This window comes from Crocuta crocuta, unplaced genomic scaffold, assembly GCF_008692635.1.
Source record: "Crocuta crocuta isolate KB4526 unplaced genomic scaffold, BGI_CrCroc_1.0 scaffold260, whole genome shotgun sequence".
NCBI lineage: Eukaryota > Metazoa > Chordata > Mammalia > Carnivora > Hyaenidae > Crocuta > Crocuta crocuta.
In genome coordinates, this window is record NW_027527525.1 from 3,036,233 (window position 1) to 3,054,645 (window position 18,413).

The following is an 18,413-nucleotide window of genomic DNA, read 5'->3' on the forward strand; positions in this document are numbered from 1 at the left end:
TAGTTCCTTTTCTTCCAGGGTAAGAGCCAGTCCTCCGGACAACTGGGCTTCTTGCCAAGCCGTGAACCGCCACTGTGGTGTCAGTCTCCAGAAATCCCCCCACCGTCCTTCATAGCCAAGTCATTCTTGATGAGACATGTTTCCGTTCCCAGCAGCCACCCCTATTCATCCCCAAGCAGCGTGAGGCTCCCCTTGAACAGGTTTTTGTAGACCGTCATTTCCCCTATTACGGTGCTTATCAAAGCACATGGTGCTCACCAGTGTGTGTGTCTATAGCTTCCATGAGGCTATGAGCTCGCTGAGCACAGAGTGGAACACAGCACAGAGGAGACGACAGGCAAGTAAAGTGGGACGGTTGACTGAATAGATGAACCAACCAGGGAAGGAATGAGAAATGAGAAATGAGGCAAGAGAGGAAATTTGGGGCCGGGTTTTGAGTTAGGGGGTGGGCAGGGCTTTAAATGTCAGGTTGATTCGTTGTATTTTTATTGCGTGGACAATGGGGAAGCATTGATGGGGAAGCAGTGTGCCTTCCCGATGGGGTTGCATGCGGCAGACACGAAGAAGAGCAGGAGTGGGGAGAGGGAGGCTCCTTAAGAGGCTTTTGTGATGGTCCAGACAAGAAATGAGACGGCGGCCACGCCACGCCACTGGCTTAAAGAAGCCTTTTCAGACTTGAACCAGAGGGCGGAGTGCATATCCAGGCTTCAGTAGCCAAGAGCTGCCCACGATGCCCGAGGTGACCGTGTGGACAAGTCAGGGGAGGGTGAGAAATGGCCTTGTACACGTAGGAACTCTTAAGAGCTGTGACACAAATAGGTGGAAGCATTGGCAAGGACACCCCTGGGAAACTGCCTATTATTTGACTAAGTCTCTGAGAAATCTCTGCTGATGGCTCGGCAGGACATGTGCCAGCCGGATCTATCACTGGAAGCCTCCGAGGCCTTCTGGGAGCATGTGGATTATGGGCTGTGGGAATCTCGGGTCATAAAACTTTCGCCCAGCTGCTCCAGTGCCTGGCTGGGCAATTAAGGAGGATTCTTTCAAGCAGATCAAAAGACTCTGGTGGGGTGATCTCAGGAAGCTTCCTGCCCTCCCTGCCAGGAAGGCAAGAGTCAGGTCTCATTATCCTCATTTTACAGATGAGAAAAGTAGGTTCCCTGGTGACTAAGTCCCTTGCCTGAAGTCAAACAGCCAGCAAAGGGTGGAACCCGAAATAAGCGTCTTGGTCACCCGAATCCCAGGACACTGTTGCTGCAGAGCCTCCCCTTCTGTGGAAGATGAACTGTTTCTGGGATGTCTCACATTCGAATGCTAGAGTGTGGGGTGGTCCACAGATGCTGTTCCCACCACTCAGCACACACAGATGCTTCCACGCACACGCACTGGTTTGGAATCTGCCACACACAGCATCAGATATTTGAAGATCTTCTCACATTAGCATTTTGTAAAACCCAGGACCCCAATCTAACAAGAACAACCCAGTTGCTCCTTGGCCCATTGAGGATGTAAACCAGCTCACAGAGCACACACAGTCCTAAAAATCATCTTATAGAACTTCTTCCCGCTTGTAGAGTCACACCTGGCTTCCCATCCCTGATCTGCCCTTGCTATTCTCAGGATCTGTGTAAATTACTTAACCTGAGTCTCATTCCCACACATAAGAACCAGAGATTTCAGACTGTCTCTCTAACTGGGTGGTTGTGAGGATTTGATGAGGTCAGGCATATAGAGAACACAGCCCAGAGCCCAGTATGGAGTAATCACCTAATAAATGTTAGCAATTACTGATCTCATTGGTCATACGAGTGACTTGAGTTTGAAAAGCAATTCATTCTCTATCTGTTAATCATCTGGATATTAAGAACATAAGTCTAAATCTTAGTATTGGGCCAATGCCCTCACTTCTAGACCAAGGAAGTTCATTTTTACTCTTAATAATCTCAACCACCTGCCATGTTTTAAATGAGGTGATTTATAACTCTTAACGCAAAGGATACTTGCTATGGTGAGAATATTCTAAGACTCACAGACATGGGTCTAGCTTGTCAAAGTTTTAGAATTCTCTCTGGAGTCTTGCCTTGTACTTCCTTGGTCTTGCCGTTGTTGCCTGGTCATTAATGGGCCCAGCATCCAACCAATTAAAATCGACCCACAAAGAGAGGCCTGAGGCTGGTGCTGTGATGCAAGGTGGAATGTGCATCTGTGATCCCTGGATCCAACAGCACCTATGTTTGAATCAATTTTATAGCATCTTGTGACCTAGAGCTTCCATGAGTAACCCTCAACAGGACTAGAATTAGTAAATAAGCACCCCAGTTATCTCACCCCTCAATGGGGGAAATGCTGAGCTAAGCCACACTGCCTCTCAAAGGGTCCCTAGCACAATTGAGTCACAGGTGCCCACAGTGGCTGCAGACTCATTCAGGCACCTTCCCTGGCTTCCTCCCTTCCCTGGCTCACTTACTCACCCCTACAGGAGCTTCCTCACATCACCTCCAAATTAACTGCTGGCATCCCAATCCCTGCCTGGAGTCTGCTCTAGATCCCAAACTAAGGCAAATTCTTCAATGAAAAATACCCTTTACAGGAAAATAGCACAAATTATGTAACTATCACTACTACATTAGATAGACATTGCCACTGGTATATGCTATGGAGCAAGTCAGAGAATCAAACCCCTGATTACGATGTGGTGCTCTGTCTCTACAGTGTGACCCCTCTAATACCAATCACTAGTTAACTGAGGATCAGGGCCTCACTCTCTAGTCGTATTAGCCCCAGCCATGGTTGTGATGTGAATGCTTGCAGAGTCTGTGACCGGCCAGCACTCAGCATTTGCAAGTGTTGGATTAGACTTCCCACAGATAAAAGACAGCTGCTCTTTCACTCAACCAGCATCAACTTCCCACCATTCTCTTTAATCATTTTCCTACCAGATTACAAACTTAAAAGGAAAATATAAATACACTCTGTAGTCCCTTTCCTGCATAATCCTCAGCAAGTCTTCACTTCATTGATGCAAGGCGTCTTCTCAATGATCCCTGATTAGCCACCTTCTCCATCGTCCCCATAAGAAAGGCGCCCTTCGCTCAGCTCTGCAGATGCTGCTAACAGATCTCTATTTTCCACCAAGACTTGTTAACTTTGGCTTTGAGGTCTCCGTCCTTCTGAAGATTTCATGAATATTTGGCAATTTGAAACAGAATTACATAGTTAAATTTGCTGTGCCCTGAAATGCTTTTTAGATTTTTACATGTGTCTTAGAGTGGGTGTGTTAGTTTTTCTTTTCTGTGCAATACATTACAACGAACATAGAGGCTTAAAATGACACACCCTTATGTCCTTACAATTTCTGTGGGCCAGAAGGTCAGGCATAGCTTAACTCCGCTTAGTGGTTCATCAAGCTACAATCTAGGTGTCAGCTGGGCCGTGTTCTCATCTGGAGACTCAACTGGGAAAGAATCCATTTCCAAGCACATTCAGGTTGTTGATAGAATTTTCTTGTGGTTCTCTCACTGAGGGTCATGTCTTTTTGCTGGCTCTCAGCTAGAGGTTGTCCTGGGATCCTAGAGGATACCCTTAGTTCCTTGCCCTGGAGGCTTATCTACTTCATCAAGCTCACAGGGAGTGTTTCTGATATGACAGAATCTTACATGATGTGACCTAACTGTGAGTGACATCCCGTCACCTTGCCATATCTCATTGGTTAGGAACAAATCACGGCTCCTGCTGGCAAGCCAATTTGAAAACCACCTGTACTTCATATTTTTCTTTTAATTGATTCCTCCACTTTTTTTTTGTTACTTAGCCTCTTTTTTGGCAATAACATCCAGTAACATTTTCCTACCTCACTTTAAAATAAATGGCTAATGACTAATTATTTTTGATCATAATTTGCTCAACATCAAAATGACTTTTGCCTCGCCCCTGCTGTCCATGCTACACAGCCTCTGAGATGGTCCCCAGTGCTTCATATCTCCTGCCATTCAACCCCTGTGTAATCCCCTCCTGAGGATGGGCTAAATCTAGCTACTTGTTTCTAATTAATAAACTCTGGCGAAAATGATGATGTCACCTCCAAGACAAGGTTACAAAAGACCATGACTTCTGCCTTGTGTGTATTCTCTCTTGCTCTCTCACTTGTTCACTGTGATGAAGCCAGCACCTTGCTGTGAGATACTCTGCGGAAAGGCCCATGTAGCAAGGCACCAAGGAGTGTACCAACCAGCAGCCGCTGAGGCACTGAATCCCCCAGAACAAGAGCCAACAAGGAACTGAACCCCATCAATGGGCATATGAGTGAGCTAGAAAGCAAGTCCTTCCCAGTCAAGCTTTAAGATGACTCCAGCCATCTGAGAGACAGAGTTGGAGGACTCAGTTACACCCTCTCCTGGATGTTGACCCCAAAAAACTCTGAGATACTACATGATGCTGTTTTAAGCCACTCAGTGTTGGGGCAATTTGTTGCACAGCAATAGATAGCTAGTACACCTTCGAACAATGGTTTGTGCCCCACACTTAGAAAATATAATCCTAAGGGGCAGTGTCAGATGCTGTTTCAGTGGGGTAGGTGGGTTAATGGTGGAAAGTAGAGACAACTTGAGTGCAACGGTCGGAAGGTTTCCCACATGCGTCTTTACAAGCCTGCCTTGGGGCTTGTACAAGAACTTGTGAGGGGAGAGGCTGAAACAGAAGAGGAAAAAAATGTTATTTCCTTAAAATCTCCACCAGCTACTGAGAAGCAGGGTGGCCCTGCCTATGGCTCATGTAAACAGGTAAGATGCAAGCAGAGATGGGCATTCTTCTTGGGTCAGCACAGAACACAGTGATGCCAGAGACAGTGACCCCAGCACAGATACCAGCCAACAGCAGCCTTGGCAAGGGCCTCCGAAGCTTGTCTGTGGACATCAGAGCAGTCAGCTACAGCCAAGAAGAGGGAGAGTAAACAGAACACTGGAGCCAGAAGGACAGAGTTCACACGGACACAGGAGCCATCCCCTGGAACTTCCAGAAATAACCGAGGTGAGGTCCTTGTCAGGGAATCCTAGACAGTGGGGTAAGAGACTGGAACAAGGTTAGCATAAGGTAAACATAAATATTTACTGATGGTTGAAAACACAGAGAGTGTGATGGCTACAGAGACCCTGATCTTCCCCCAAAGACTTGGGTCTCTGGGGACTCAGGAATATAACACACTTTTCTTTCTGATGGTGTTGTAAGCCCCAGAGTGCAAGGATCCGCTTTGCCTTCTAGCGTGATATTGTACGCTGAACACTCAGTGAAGAATACAGATGGGGAGAAAGACACCGTAGTCTCCCATTTAATGATTTGAATACAAATAAGCTTATGCCTCACTCCCTTGACCTTGTCCCTTGGCTAGAGATTGCTTTTTCTGCAGGGTCTGCCAAAGGCAGAAGCCTGTATGTTCAGTGTTGCCCAGTGCAAACATCAGCCAACCACCTTCCGCCTCATCACACCGCAGCCAGACTCCAGCTCAAATTGTTGAAAAGCACAATCTCAAGGCCCTGTCAGGCTGAACCCTGTCCTCAAGCTCTGGGTGAACCATCAACCCAGAAAATGGGGGATAGAAGAAAGTATTAATACATACATGAACTGTTTCCAGAATAATAAATGATACTGTTTTTGTTTTTTGTTTTTTTTTTATTTCTAGGAGAGAGAGACAGACAGACAGACAGAGCAAGCAGAGGAGGGTCAGAGAGAGAGGGAGACACAGACTCTGAAATAGTCTCCAGGCTCTGAGCTGGCAGTCAGCACAGAGCCCGACGCGGGGCTCGAACCCACGAACCGTGAGATCATGACCTAAGCGAAAGTCGGATGCTTAACCGACTAAGCCACCCAGGCGCCCGATACTGTTTTAAACCATTAAGTGTTGGGGTAATTTGTTACACAGTGTTACATAACTAATACACCTTCAACTGATGGTTTGTGCCCCACACTCAGAAAGTCCCATCCTAAAGGAGCAGCATGAAGACACCATTCCAATGGGGTAGGTGGCATAATGGTGACGTAGAAGAACTGCAGGGGGTGGCAAGAAAGTTAGATAAGAAACCAAAGCCTTGGTTTTCGTTCCAGCTGTACCAAGGCCTGCCAGCTGTGTGACTCAGTGAGATCATTTCCTCTTCTGTAAAGTGGAATTACTGATAAATGCCGTTCTTATGTCACACTGTTATTATGAGACTAAAATTACAGAACCCAAGTGAAAGCTTTGTAATATGTGAGGTTATATACCAAGGAAGGGGTTATAATCATCAACATTATCATTATCATCTTTATGGCTGGCGGTTATAAGGTAAAACTAACAAAAGTTTGAATGTCTCAGGTCAAAGTCCAACCAAGTAAACAGAAACCACTCTGCGTATTGGGAACGGGAGGAAATCCATATGGGGAATGAGTTACACAGGTGATGGAAGGGCTGAAAGCTCCATTAGGAAACAAGGAGGCATCCCGGAAATTAATTATGGCAGGAAGCCACCACTGCTTCTTAGCTGGACGGGCAGAGAAGAAGGCATAGGGTCATAGGAAGCCAAGTCCTGAGTTCACCCTACAACCCTGGTGGGATCCAGAGCCAAGGATGAAATGCAACCCCTGAAGGCAGAGGGGAGGAGAAATACCCTGATTATGGTCTTTCAATAATGCTCCATTGTTCCCCAGTGGCTGGACCAAGCCAGAAACCAGCTGACATGAGAGTGACGAATGGACCTGGAGCCAACATGCCCTGGGCCAAAGAAGTCTTCTAGTTATTGAGAAATGCACTGATAGGCTAGAAATGAGAGTAGCAAAGCAAAGAGAATCACAGTCACAAGGACTTAGACCCCAAAAGATCATGGGACTTCATCCGGTCCAAGCCCTCATCTACAGAAAAGTCCCCAAAGAAGAAAATGGTGTGACTTGCCCAAGAGTATGACACAGACAGCGTGGAGCAGTCTGGAACCCCAACACCTGAATTCACAGCTCCTTCCACAACATGAACTTCACAATGATGAATAGCAGGGGCACTTGAGCTCAACGAAGGGTTGTGTTCCAATAGCCGATTTCCAAGACAGTTGTGCAGACCAGGGAACTCATTTTCCCATAGAAACAAGGTTATTGTGGCTGATTATGTTCACAGACTGGCTATTGAATATCTATTTAGCCCACAACATGAGGAAGTAAAGGAACCTTCCTACTCTGAATTAATGAGAAATCGAAAAGCTGATCGTATCTTTCTTCCAGGGCAGAACAGAAGAGAGCCCTCTCCCTCATTTCCTCCATGTGGCACACCGGCTAAAGTTTCACCTTGCTCTGCCATTAAGGCGATGTGGTGAGGGGGAGGAGGGGAGCTCCTTGCCTTCTGTCTGGTGACGAAAACCTCCTTCACCACCCGGTCCCTTTCCAGGACAGGGTGCTTCAACACCCCGTGCAACAACCAGACCAGAAGCTTCTGGAAGACTGAAAGCGCATCGTTTTGCTATTTTGCGCCTTACAGCTTTGCGCACATGGTGCTCACCCAATCGTACGATTCTCGCCCACAACTGAGTCTGAATTAACATCTTTGGGGTGGGTGTTGGGGATGAGTATAGTCATTATAAAGTAATTTTCTGTTTAGAAAATGAAAAAAAAATAACTCCTTTTGTTTTCATAGTAGAAGTTAAAGACAAATGGGCACAAAGAGGCACGGCTGGCGAGGGTGCTGGGGAAGCCGGAGAGATGAGCGTGTTCTCTTCCAGGACGTGAGGACTCCATTCTCAGGGGCCGCAGTGAGTTCACTGCCCTGTGGTTGGGCAGAGATTTTCTCAAATGGTTGTCAGGTTGCCCGCACTTGATCTTCTGGTTTTTACACGCGCCACCTGCAGCTGGGGAGCTCCACTTCCAGGAAGCAACCACCCAAAAGAGAGAAACTACCCATCTGGCCAAAAATTAGAACAAGGGCAGAATTCCTGGGAACTGAAGATGAAATGAAACGTGGCAGCCAACCGGAGAAATGGAAACTGAAATCCATTTTCTGCTCAGCTCGCTGACACGCAGCGCTACATTTCCTCAAACCCTGACACCACCTCCCAGCTGAAGAGGACAGGAAATCAGAGTCTGTGCAGCTTTGCCAGCATTCACATGCCAGAGCCCTTCACGGTGAAGCTTCCTCACTGTGCAGAGGAGGAAGAATTGTTCCCCATCCTTCACCCCATGCCCTTGCTCCTTGTTCCCATCTCACTAGGTCAGGGCTGCCATATACGGTCACACACGCAGTGCACTGCACAACTCAAAAGGGGCCACTATCCATCCGTTGCAGCGTGAACGGCGTCCCCAGGAGTTGTGCAAGGCTTCTATGAGAACACAGCTTGCCAGTTACCTTGTATTGAGGCTGAAACCTATAAAACCATGAGCAGGTAGCTGAGTTCCAGTCACTTCTATGTCCCTGGCACCTAACAGTGCCTGGTACAGAGTAGAACCTCAATATAAACCCCCAGGGATTTAAGAAGCAATGAATTTCAGGGGCACCTGGGTGGCTCAGGGGGTGAAGCATCTGACTCTTGGTTTCGGCTCAGGTCATGATCTCACGGGTCACGAGTTCGAGCCCCTCAGGGGGCTCTGCGCTGACAGTGCAGGGCCTGCTTGGGATTCTCTCTCCCCCGCCCCTCTCTCTCTGCCCTTCCCCTGATGGCTCTCTTGCTCTCTCAAAATAAATAAATAAACTTAGAAAAATTTTTAAGTAATGAATTTGAGAAGAGTTAGTATCACTCTGAGACAAAAAAAAATAAGTAATTATTTGAAATGGGAGCAAAATCCTTACTAGAGTATTGATATTCCTTAAACCAACCTTAGATACTTTAAGAATAAATATGATGCAGTGACTAAGGTCTCTGGCCCTGGGATCAGAAGGATCTGGATTTGAATTGCAACTCCATAACTTACTAAGTAAGCTATGTCAGGCACATTCCGAAACCTCCCCAGCCTTAATTTCCTCATCTGTAAGGCTCAACGGAGATAATGCCGGAGCATAGTGTCAGATAATACATAGTAATGGTCAATACAGCATTTTTTTTTTAAGTAGGCTTCGCGCCCAAGGTGGAGCCCAACACGGGGCTTGAGCTCACGACTCTGAGATAAAGACCCTGAGATCAAGACCTGAGCTGAGATCATGAGTCAGAGGATTGACTTACTGAGCCACCCAGGTGCCCAACGGTCAGGCCAATATATCTTAGTTGCAATGAATAAGTATGTTACTAAAGGCGATGAAGTGATACAACAATAACCCCCAAAGGCTAATTTTAGCTACCAATGTTTTTAACCCACAAGAAGAAATATGTGCACGATATAGTAGGTGCTAAATTAATGCTCATTGAATGGGGGTGGGGGAAGGGGGAGAATGCGTGGGTGGGGAAAGCGTACCGAACTGAGAATCAGAAGAGATACAGACTCAAACCTGCCGTCACTAGCTTTGTAACTTTGAGTAAGTTTCTCAGTCTCAATGCTCCTTTTGAATAAGGGCATGGGAGGCTGTCTCGGGTCCTTTCCTCAGGATTCCCTCCCACAGAGAGGAGGGCCCCTGCCCCTGCTTATTTCTGCAGTGTTCCCTCACTACCGGCAGGTGGTGCTGCTGAGTTTTTCTGCAGCCTGGTTCCCAGCTGCCAAGTTTCTGTATTAACAGCAGACTGGGAATTAGGGAAATCACTAACTTGTTGCTGAAAATGCCTGAGGCAGTAAACGAGTCATTCCATTTCCTTTCTTGCACTTGGCCTCTCCGGGTGCCATGAAAGCACCATGGGTGTGGGGAGGCAGCTGGCCCTGGATTCCAAGTCCAGTTCCATTACATCCGGCCGGTGACCTTGAGCTAAGGCATTTGCCATCTTGGGGCCCCCTTTGTAGTCTGCAAAATGAGGATAATAATACACCGCCCCTGGAATGTTGGGGAAATTAATTAAAAGCGCTCGTCAATGAAGGAGCACTGTGTCTGGCACATAGTAGATATTCCAAAAAAATGTTAGTTCCTTTACCTTGCCCTGCTTTCATTCACTGGGACCACGGTCAGTGCTGGACCAGAAATGAACAGAGTGTGGTGATAGAGCAACGAGGAGGCAGCTTTCCTAAGGGAAAGGACCTTTCCTAAGGTCCTCTGCTGGACCAGAGGACATGCCATCTGAGACGGGATGGCTGAGGGGAAAGGGGTCCTAAGCAAAAGAACCAGCAAGCGCAAAGGACTAGCCCTCTCATCCAGCTTCTCCTCCAGCCCCCCTCCCCCGTCCCTTACAAACTGACCCACAACCCAGTGGCTCTGTCCTCAGAGCCCCAAGGCGCACTCTGGGACAGCAGTCATATGCCCCTTCGTATATTTTATGTACTCAGTCACATCTCTTTGAGGACCAGGATTGTGTTTTCCTGACCTCTGTCTCCCCGGAGCCTGGCACAGCAAATGCCTTAATGAACAAATGACCCAATGGAAGTGCCACCTTGGTGTTCACACCAAGTGTCTTACTGGCTCTGTTTGGGTGCGTGCATCCTGACCTTTAGCTGACACCCATCTGCCTATCTCGCGCTTGGTACATGGTGGATGCTCAAAAATGCTTCCTTTGTTGAATTTGAATTGCATTTTCACTTACTGAGCAACTGCTGTGTGCAAGGCACCAGAATGAGCACTGGAGACAGAAAGATGTATGGAGGGCCATCCGGGGCCAGGGGGCTCCTTCTAGAAAACTAACAGTATAGGGGCCCATACTGTGTTCCTACCTCATGAACTAAGTGCTGGAATATGCTTAGTGGAATATGCTCTTCCACTGATGCCTCGCGAAACCCTGCGAGGTTGGGGCTATGATTGTACCATTTCACCGATGGGGAAACTAAAGTTCTGGCAGGGAGACGTGCACAGGGTGACAGAGCCCAACTGAAAGCCAGGTGTCTGGCGCTAAAGCCCAAGCCAGTCACCACTTTGTCATGTGTATATCATTTAGATGTGTGTTCAGTTTGGGAGAGCCAAGGCATGGGAGAGGGTTGAACAAGAGTTGCCAGAGGACAGTGGGTGTGAACTAGACCTTGAAGGACGGGAGAGGAGTTTTCCAGTTAGGATCACAGTGGCAGTGGGGAAGGCGCAGGAGAGAGGAAGAAGGAACGTTCTAGACAGAGTGGGGAGATGTAACAGCCTAAGGAAAAGATGGCGATGGTTGGGTACCTGTCTGGGAATCACGGGCCGTTCCTCCTCTCAGGAGAGTCGAGAGCTGGGTCTAGAGCAGGCCACCTGGCAAAAAGGAACACAGGACTGGAGACTCTGAAAAAACATTTTCTTTTTTTTTTTTTTAATTTTTTTTAAATGTTTTTATTTCTAGGAGAGAGAGAGAGACAGCGTGAGCAGGGGAGGGTCAGAGAGAGAGGGAGTCACAGACTGAAAACAGGCTCCAGGCTCTGAGCTGGCAGTCAGCACAGAGCCCGACGCGGGGCTCGAACCCACGAACCGCGAGGTCATGACCTAAGCGAAAGTCGGACGCTTAACCGACTAAGCCACCCAGGCGCCCCTGAAAAAAACATTTTCTAGAGATACATTTAACAAATGGGAAATTTTACCCTTCTTTAGTAGCTGACCTGTGTGGCTTGCCGGCCTCTAGGCTGGGCGGTCAACATACAAAGGCCCCAGACACTTATTCGACACGCACTAAACACCTGCTACGTGCCAGGCACGGACCACTGAACGCCCCTTCTGCATCACTAATGTCGAACTGTGAGGGCACTGGAATAATGGAGGTTAGAACCTCTCTGGGTTTGAATCTCAACTCCAGGACTCCTGTGGAACCGCGCACAAGTTATTTCTCCCCTCTGTGCCTCAGTTTCCTCATCTGTTAAATGGGAATGCTGATAACAGCTATAATGTAAGACCATTGCATTAAATGAGTTAACTCGTGGGAAGGGTGGAGGACACAGCCCAGCAGGTAGTAAGCACTCAGGAAGTGTTGGCTACTACACGTGTGGGCTTCTATTGAACGTATGCTCCTCATGTGATGCCGATAATCACCAGGCACTGGGCTAGACGCAGGAGGTTTAGCGATGAGTAAGACCAGGCCCTTTTCTCTTCAGTGGGGCAGGGTCTAGAAAGAGTGAGGTTTTGAAAAGAAGTGATTATAGCAGAGGGAACTAAGTGCNAAGTTCTGCTTAAGGAACCAAGATCCCTCAGCAAGAGATGCAGCTGGTGTCTGGGTTCACACCAGAAGCCATGACATTTTAAGGGTCTGTGATTTAAAGGGTGCTGAGAAAGGGAAGGAGGTCCAGGCAGGGGAGAGGGCACATCATGCAAGGTCTAAGCTGGAAACGGTGTGGTCATTTTACACAGAACAGTGAAAAGCTGTCGTGCCAGAAGCAGAGGGCAGGTGTGAGAGCTGTGGACGGAAAGAGGCCTTGAATGCCGGGCTAAGGCTTCAGACTTGTTCCTAGAAAAGCCGGAATCACCGAAGTTTCTGATCAGGGCAATACTGAGCAAAAGGGAGCAGTCCCTCCTCCATTCCTCTNCAAGATTCTCAGGCTTCTAATTAACGCACCCCACCAAGGAGCCTGTGCAGCCTCCATATGGTGCGTAAATAATTTACAGTGACGGAGCGTGTTTATGTGGGATGGCAGCCAGCCGCCTCGCTCCTTCAGCCTCAGTGCTTCCTCTCGCTCGGCTGGCCAGGAGGACCCACAGCCAGGAGTCAGAGGCCCAGGAGCACCCAAAGCCTTCCTCCGGCGTGGCCCACCCCTCGGAAGGCAGACATTTCACAGGCCAGGAAGGCTGCGGAGCCCCTCGGCCCGGCTCCTAGGGACATCGCGTGCAAGTCCAACCCACAAAGACCTCACAGGCCCTTGTCTGTTCTCAGCACACATCTCAGAAACAAGTCACAAAGGTCTGATGTGGCCGAGGGGATGGGGCGGGGTGGCCGAGGCATGGGGAGCCCGGATGCTGCCTTAGGCTGCAGAGGCTCAAGGCCTAGCTCCATCGCCGGTCGCCGGCTGTCTGGGCGAGGATGGTCACTACATCCGATTTCCCTGCCCTTGAGCCTGCTCCCAGAGGACCCAAAAGCCTATGTACCATGGCGGAAATTAAACCAGTCTGCCAAATGCAGGAATCACAAATGTGATGTCGATTTAGAAGAAAAAATATATATACTTTGGTCTCCCTCCCTGTGCCTGGCTCGGATCTCCTTAAAACCTTAGAATTTCCTAAACAGAAAGGAATCGAGGTGCCTTTTGTTATGTTAAATGAGGTAACTTCTGGAAAGGCCGTAGGTCACCTAAGGCTGAGGAAACCTCAAGGTTGGAAACTTCAGCTCCACCCTCTGACCCCGGAGAGGGAGGCACGGAGGTGGGGCCTGGGGCTGAGTTCTGCGGCCAATGGCCAGTGAGCGAATCAGTCGTGCCTCCTTGAAAACCCCAAGAAGAGGGGTTTAGGAGAGCGGAGCCAGAGCACCTGACACATTGCTGGCCCCCAAACTCCATGGGGACAGAATTTCCTGCATTTGGGACCTCGCCCTACGGATTGCCCTTCATCTGACTGTTAATTCATCTCCTTCAATATCCTTTGTAATAAACCAGCAATCCAGTGAATAATCTGGGTGTCTGAGCTGTGTGTGAGCTGCTCTGGCAAATTCACTGAACCCACAGAGGGGATTCTGGGAACCTCTGAAAAAGAGCCAGTCGGTCCGAAGGACAGGTGACAACCTGCATTTGTCCCCGGCATCTGAAGTCGGGACCGTCTTGTGGGGCTGAGCCCTTAGTCTGCGGGGTCTGAGGCAACCTCGAACAGCAGCAGCGAGGGTCAGAACTTAGATTACAGGGCACCCGGGTGTTGGCAGAGGATTGATTGATGGTGTTGGAAAAAACACACATCTAAACAGGTGGCAGAATCATAGTGATGAAGCCAAAACAATGTCCGATGTAAAATCACCCCGGAACCCACACCGAAGGCACATTCAGCCACGCTGTGGCACCGAGTTTCAGCAGATGCACCTTTGTACCTAAACCAAGTTGCCAAGACATTGTGAATTCAAGTGGGCGTGGAAGCTGCTTCAGGACAGCAAGTAGCAAGAGGTTGTTTGGTTAGATCTCAGCAGAGGAGGAAATGGTTAAATTGGATAAGGACTCCTACCAGATAGGATTAGCAAGAAAGCTTCCAGAGTTTACCTAGGTAGCCTTGGATTGTATTAAGCTCTTGCTGCAACTCTGAATTATCTTGTTAAATATACTAACTTGTAATATTGAGCAACAGAAAAACTTGGCAGAGGCTTCATGTTAACACACAGACATGCACACACACACACACACACACCAGTTCTCATTATTCATGGTAATGAAGTTCCACAAAGTTACCTTGAACGCTGAATTAGTGATTGCTGTATCATTGTTCCCCGGGGAAATGAAAGGGTAGGTTCTGCGGGGCCTCTGCCCACGACATTTTCATCAACCCATCATCAATACATAACCTTGTTTCATGCGTGTTTCTGTTTAAAGGCACCTTATTGAATATGTATATTGTTGATTCACTAGCACTGAAGTCAGGGCCAACTCTAACACACCTGCTTTCTCCAGAAGGCACATCACAGCCTCTGTGCTTAGGGAGGGGGCCATTTTCAACAGCAAAATCACACAAAACGAAACAAAACAAATGCCAAGCTGCTCAAAGCATGGGACTCATAAGCTACAAAAAGGACCCTTGCCTATAGGACACGGGCTGAAGCAAGATGCCTGAGCATCGCCCAGCATGGTCGAATTTTGTCACCGCCCTGCACATGTCCTTGAAGGGCTACTAGGGCGATGAGTATCGATTTGGGGGTTACAAGCAAATATTAGCCCAGTAGGCAAATTTACAAATACAGAATCCACAAATAATGAGGTTGAACTGTGTGCCTGTGCGTGTGTACGTGTGTATATATTGCATGTACGTCTAGTACTGTGCGTGTGCATATGTGTGTGTCTGTGTGACTGTGGGCCCCAGGGATGCTGGCGGCTGCAGCTCCGACCCCTGCCCCCCACCCACGCCCTCCGGAGAGATGAGGAGCAGCTGCAGGGAGGTTTGGCAAGCTCCTGGACGGCAGAGCTGGGCCATCACTCTCTCTCTCTGCACGGCACTACTACCGCCTCGGTGAGTGCTGAGCCAAAGTTTTCTCTGTAGACTATTCCAAACAGCCTGCACTGCCCTCTGCCCGGAGGTCATCCCCTAACGTGACCTCCTGGTTAGTGACGACTTAGCCCCAGAAGCTCACCCAGCAGCTTCCTCCTTGAAGCCTTACCTGGCTTCCTCACAGGTAGCCCCCACTCCCGCCTCCGCGCCACCCCTGCGTATCCCTGTGTTAGAATTCCTTGCACTGTCTGCTTCCTTGCCTACACTGCTGGACCCAAAAGGCAGAAACCCTGTCTTGTCCATTTTTATATTCCCAGCTCCCGGCACAGCTTTCCACGACCAGGGGCTGTTGGTTTTCTTGAATCACTGACAGCAGAAATGGCAGGGCCAGTCAAGGCCAACCAGCCCCAGGACGCTCAGGGTGGGGTCCGTGGCAGCAGAAGCAGCCTCACCCAAGAGCTTGTTAGAGATGCAGATTCCCCAGCACCCCACCCCCCGCCAGATGTACAGGATCAGAATTCCTGGGAAGGGGGCCTGGCAATGTGTAATGTAACAGGTTTTCCAGAATATTCTTAGGCCTACTAAATTTTAGAAGCTCTCAATCTGTTCTACTCCCCCATCTCCTTTGGAGACTGGTGAAGGGACCTATTTCCCCAAAGTCACACATTTGGGGGCGCCTGGGTGGCTCAGCTGGTCGAGAGACTGATTGGGTTCATGATCTCGCCGTTCGCGGGTTCGAGCCCCATATCGGGCTCGCTGCTGTCAGCACAGAGCCCGCTTGGATCCTCTGTCCCCCTCTCTCTGCCCCTCCCTTGGTCGCGCAGCTCTCTCACTCAAAAATAAATAAACATTAAAAAAAAAAAAAAGCCCTACATTTGGCTAAGGGCATCCCACTGCGAAGAAGTCAATGCAACCCCTCCCTGAAAGCTGCCCTTCTCGGTGCTTCTCCAGACGAGAACGGCTCTCATTTTGGTTCTCATTCATGGGCTTCTCTGCTCTGCTCTTCTCCTGTTCCCTCTTCCTCCTCCTTCTTCTTCGTTCCCTCTCTTTCCCTGTCTCTCGCTCCCCCTTCCCCAGCCCTCCCTTTCCTCTCTCATCTTGGAGCAATAGCTTAACACTCTCTGGACACCTATTCGCCCTGCTTGTCGAATGGAAATATCCCTGCCTCTTCTCTGGCCCGCTGGGGTCAATGCAAAGGACACATTGTTACCTCCAAGGGGATGCTTGCATGATGGGTGGAGAAAAGGACTGGGAAATTAAAGCGGTCAGCTCCAAGGGCAGGAATGACCTTGAAGCTCTTCCTCCATCAAATCACCCTCCCTGTCCCCCGTCCCCCCCCCCACAGCTGGCCACCCCTCCTTCCGCTGTGACAACGGGGCTTGTTTTCCTCTGAGTGGGCTCTGGGTTATACATACAGGCAACTAGGTGAACGTTCTGGAAGGCCCGTTAGGGTTTCTCAGAATGAGTCATTTTTTCAAAAATAACAAAACCTCCCGGCATCACTTGATTTCAGCATTCTCGCCAGGCTCTGTAACCTCTTTTGCAATTGCATTCCAAGCACGCCTGACTTCTTTCTCAGGCCTGCTGGCAAGGCCCCCTCCCTGCAGGACTTTGCTGATAGACAAAGAAACCAGGCCCAGGCTGGGCAGGCNGTGGGCAAGGGGCATGAGGTCAGAGGGGCTGCCCTGGCTTCTGACCCACAACTACTCACTGGAATTTGACAAACCACCATGCTACAGTGCCTTCATCATCCTAATTGGGACCGGCCAAGAATCCCAAGAGAGATAACTACCACTTTTTTAAAACATGTCACCATTGTACAGAGCACACTTCACTTCCATCACCTCCTGTGCGAATGAGACAGTCAATGCTCCCGGAGCCTTGGAGACCTTGACCGTCTTGCCCCAGGTCTCGCCATTGATGATAGTCTCTGCTTATCAGGCCAGGCACTGAACCAGTGGTATCTCAAGGTTATACCCTTTATTCATGAATGCCCACAGGTGGGGTATTATTCTCCCCCTTTTCTAGATGGAGAAACTGAGGCTCGGAAAGGTTAACTAACTTGCCCAAGATCACACAGGGAGGGGCAGAGCTAGCATTGGAACCCAAGCGTGCATGGCTTCAAACGCCACGTCTTCCAATGCATCACATGCAAACACTGCCCTCAAAGCTCCGGGCACCTTCTTCCATTGGCACTTAGCGTCATGGGTGTTAGTGGACACCTGAGGTATCTTTTGTCCTCTGAGCTCTTTAGATCAAGGGGAGTGGTGCGTTTCGTACCCTAGCCCGTTGCTGTCGTTGCCGTACCCACGGGATCCTTGTTGGGTAAAGGCAGGGGTGAGCCCCACCTCGGGCCCTCGGACTGCAAACCTGACGTGTCTCCTGAACACACGGCCACTCCCATTCCAGAGGCATCAAAGCTGGTGGCACCCGAGGAACCCCAGATCTAAACTTGACTCCTGTACCTCTGGGCTGCGGTGAAGACACCTTGCCTCTCTGGACTCCCGCTTTCTCATTTGGACAAATATGTTGCTGGACAGGAGATACTCAGAGGGTCCCTGGACTCTTGTAGATGACGCTTCTGAAAGTAGATTGAGTTTTACTCAAGAGCACAGGACCTAGCACGTTCATTGGTGGAATATTTTTTTTTTTTTTTTGCAAAAAAAAAAAGAAAGAAAGGGTGGAGCAAAAGTCCACAGAGCTTGTAACATTGGCCCCGTGGTATTCTTCACACTTACTTTGTCTCTGTCAGATCCCGGCAAGAAAGGAGAAGTGGCAGCTCAGAAGCCTCGTTGCTTTGTGACTAAAATCCTGTGCGAGTGGAACATGTACGTGTGCACCCAGTATCGCTCTTGGGCTTTGCTTCCGCTTGGAGACTCATGCTAGATGTCACTTCTGCCACCCACCCCCTGCCTGTCACCTCCATCGCCCATCGCCGGGCTGAGCTGGGCCGATGACCCTTCCCCGCGCTTACCTCGGGGCACACATCCCTTTGGCATTGAAACTGCCTGCTTATTTACCTATCTCCCAGGAGACTGTGCGTCCGCGTCTGTTTATCTGCTTCCTACTACCCTCCGCGCCGGTGGCTCTTTGTATCTCCAGCACTTATCCGGAGTGCCGCCCAGAGGCGCCACTCCAGAAATGTTCGATGATTGCACAACTTCACCTCTCTCTCCGGCAGGGTCTCCTGCTCTTCTCAGGGCACATCCGCAAGCTTCCTCCGCGTGACAAACTCGACCACTGGCAGTGTCTCTCTCCTTATGCCCATTTGAAAGATGAAGAGGTGAAGACCCATGTGGCCAGGAGGCAGTAGAGCCCACACTCAACTCATAAGATCACA

General features: G+C 49.2%; 1 long non-coding RNA gene across 1 annotated transcript in view; it reads right to left on the reverse strand.

Annotated features, from left to right (window-relative positions):
- Nucleotides 1-17,863, reverse strand: part of LOC144231932 (uncharacterized) — a 25,065-nt gene extending 7,202 nt beyond the window's left edge. Inside the window, exons 1-2 of the long non-coding RNA XR_013335247.1 lie at nucleotides 17,812-17,863; nucleotides 11,165-11,230 (exon numbers count right to left, since the gene is read on the reverse strand). This is a non-coding gene — a long non-coding RNA (uncharacterized LOC144231932). The remainder of the gene's footprint in view (nucleotides 1-11,164; nucleotides 11,231-17,811) is intronic.
- Between the last annotated feature and the right edge of the window lie 550 nt (nucleotides 17,864-18,413).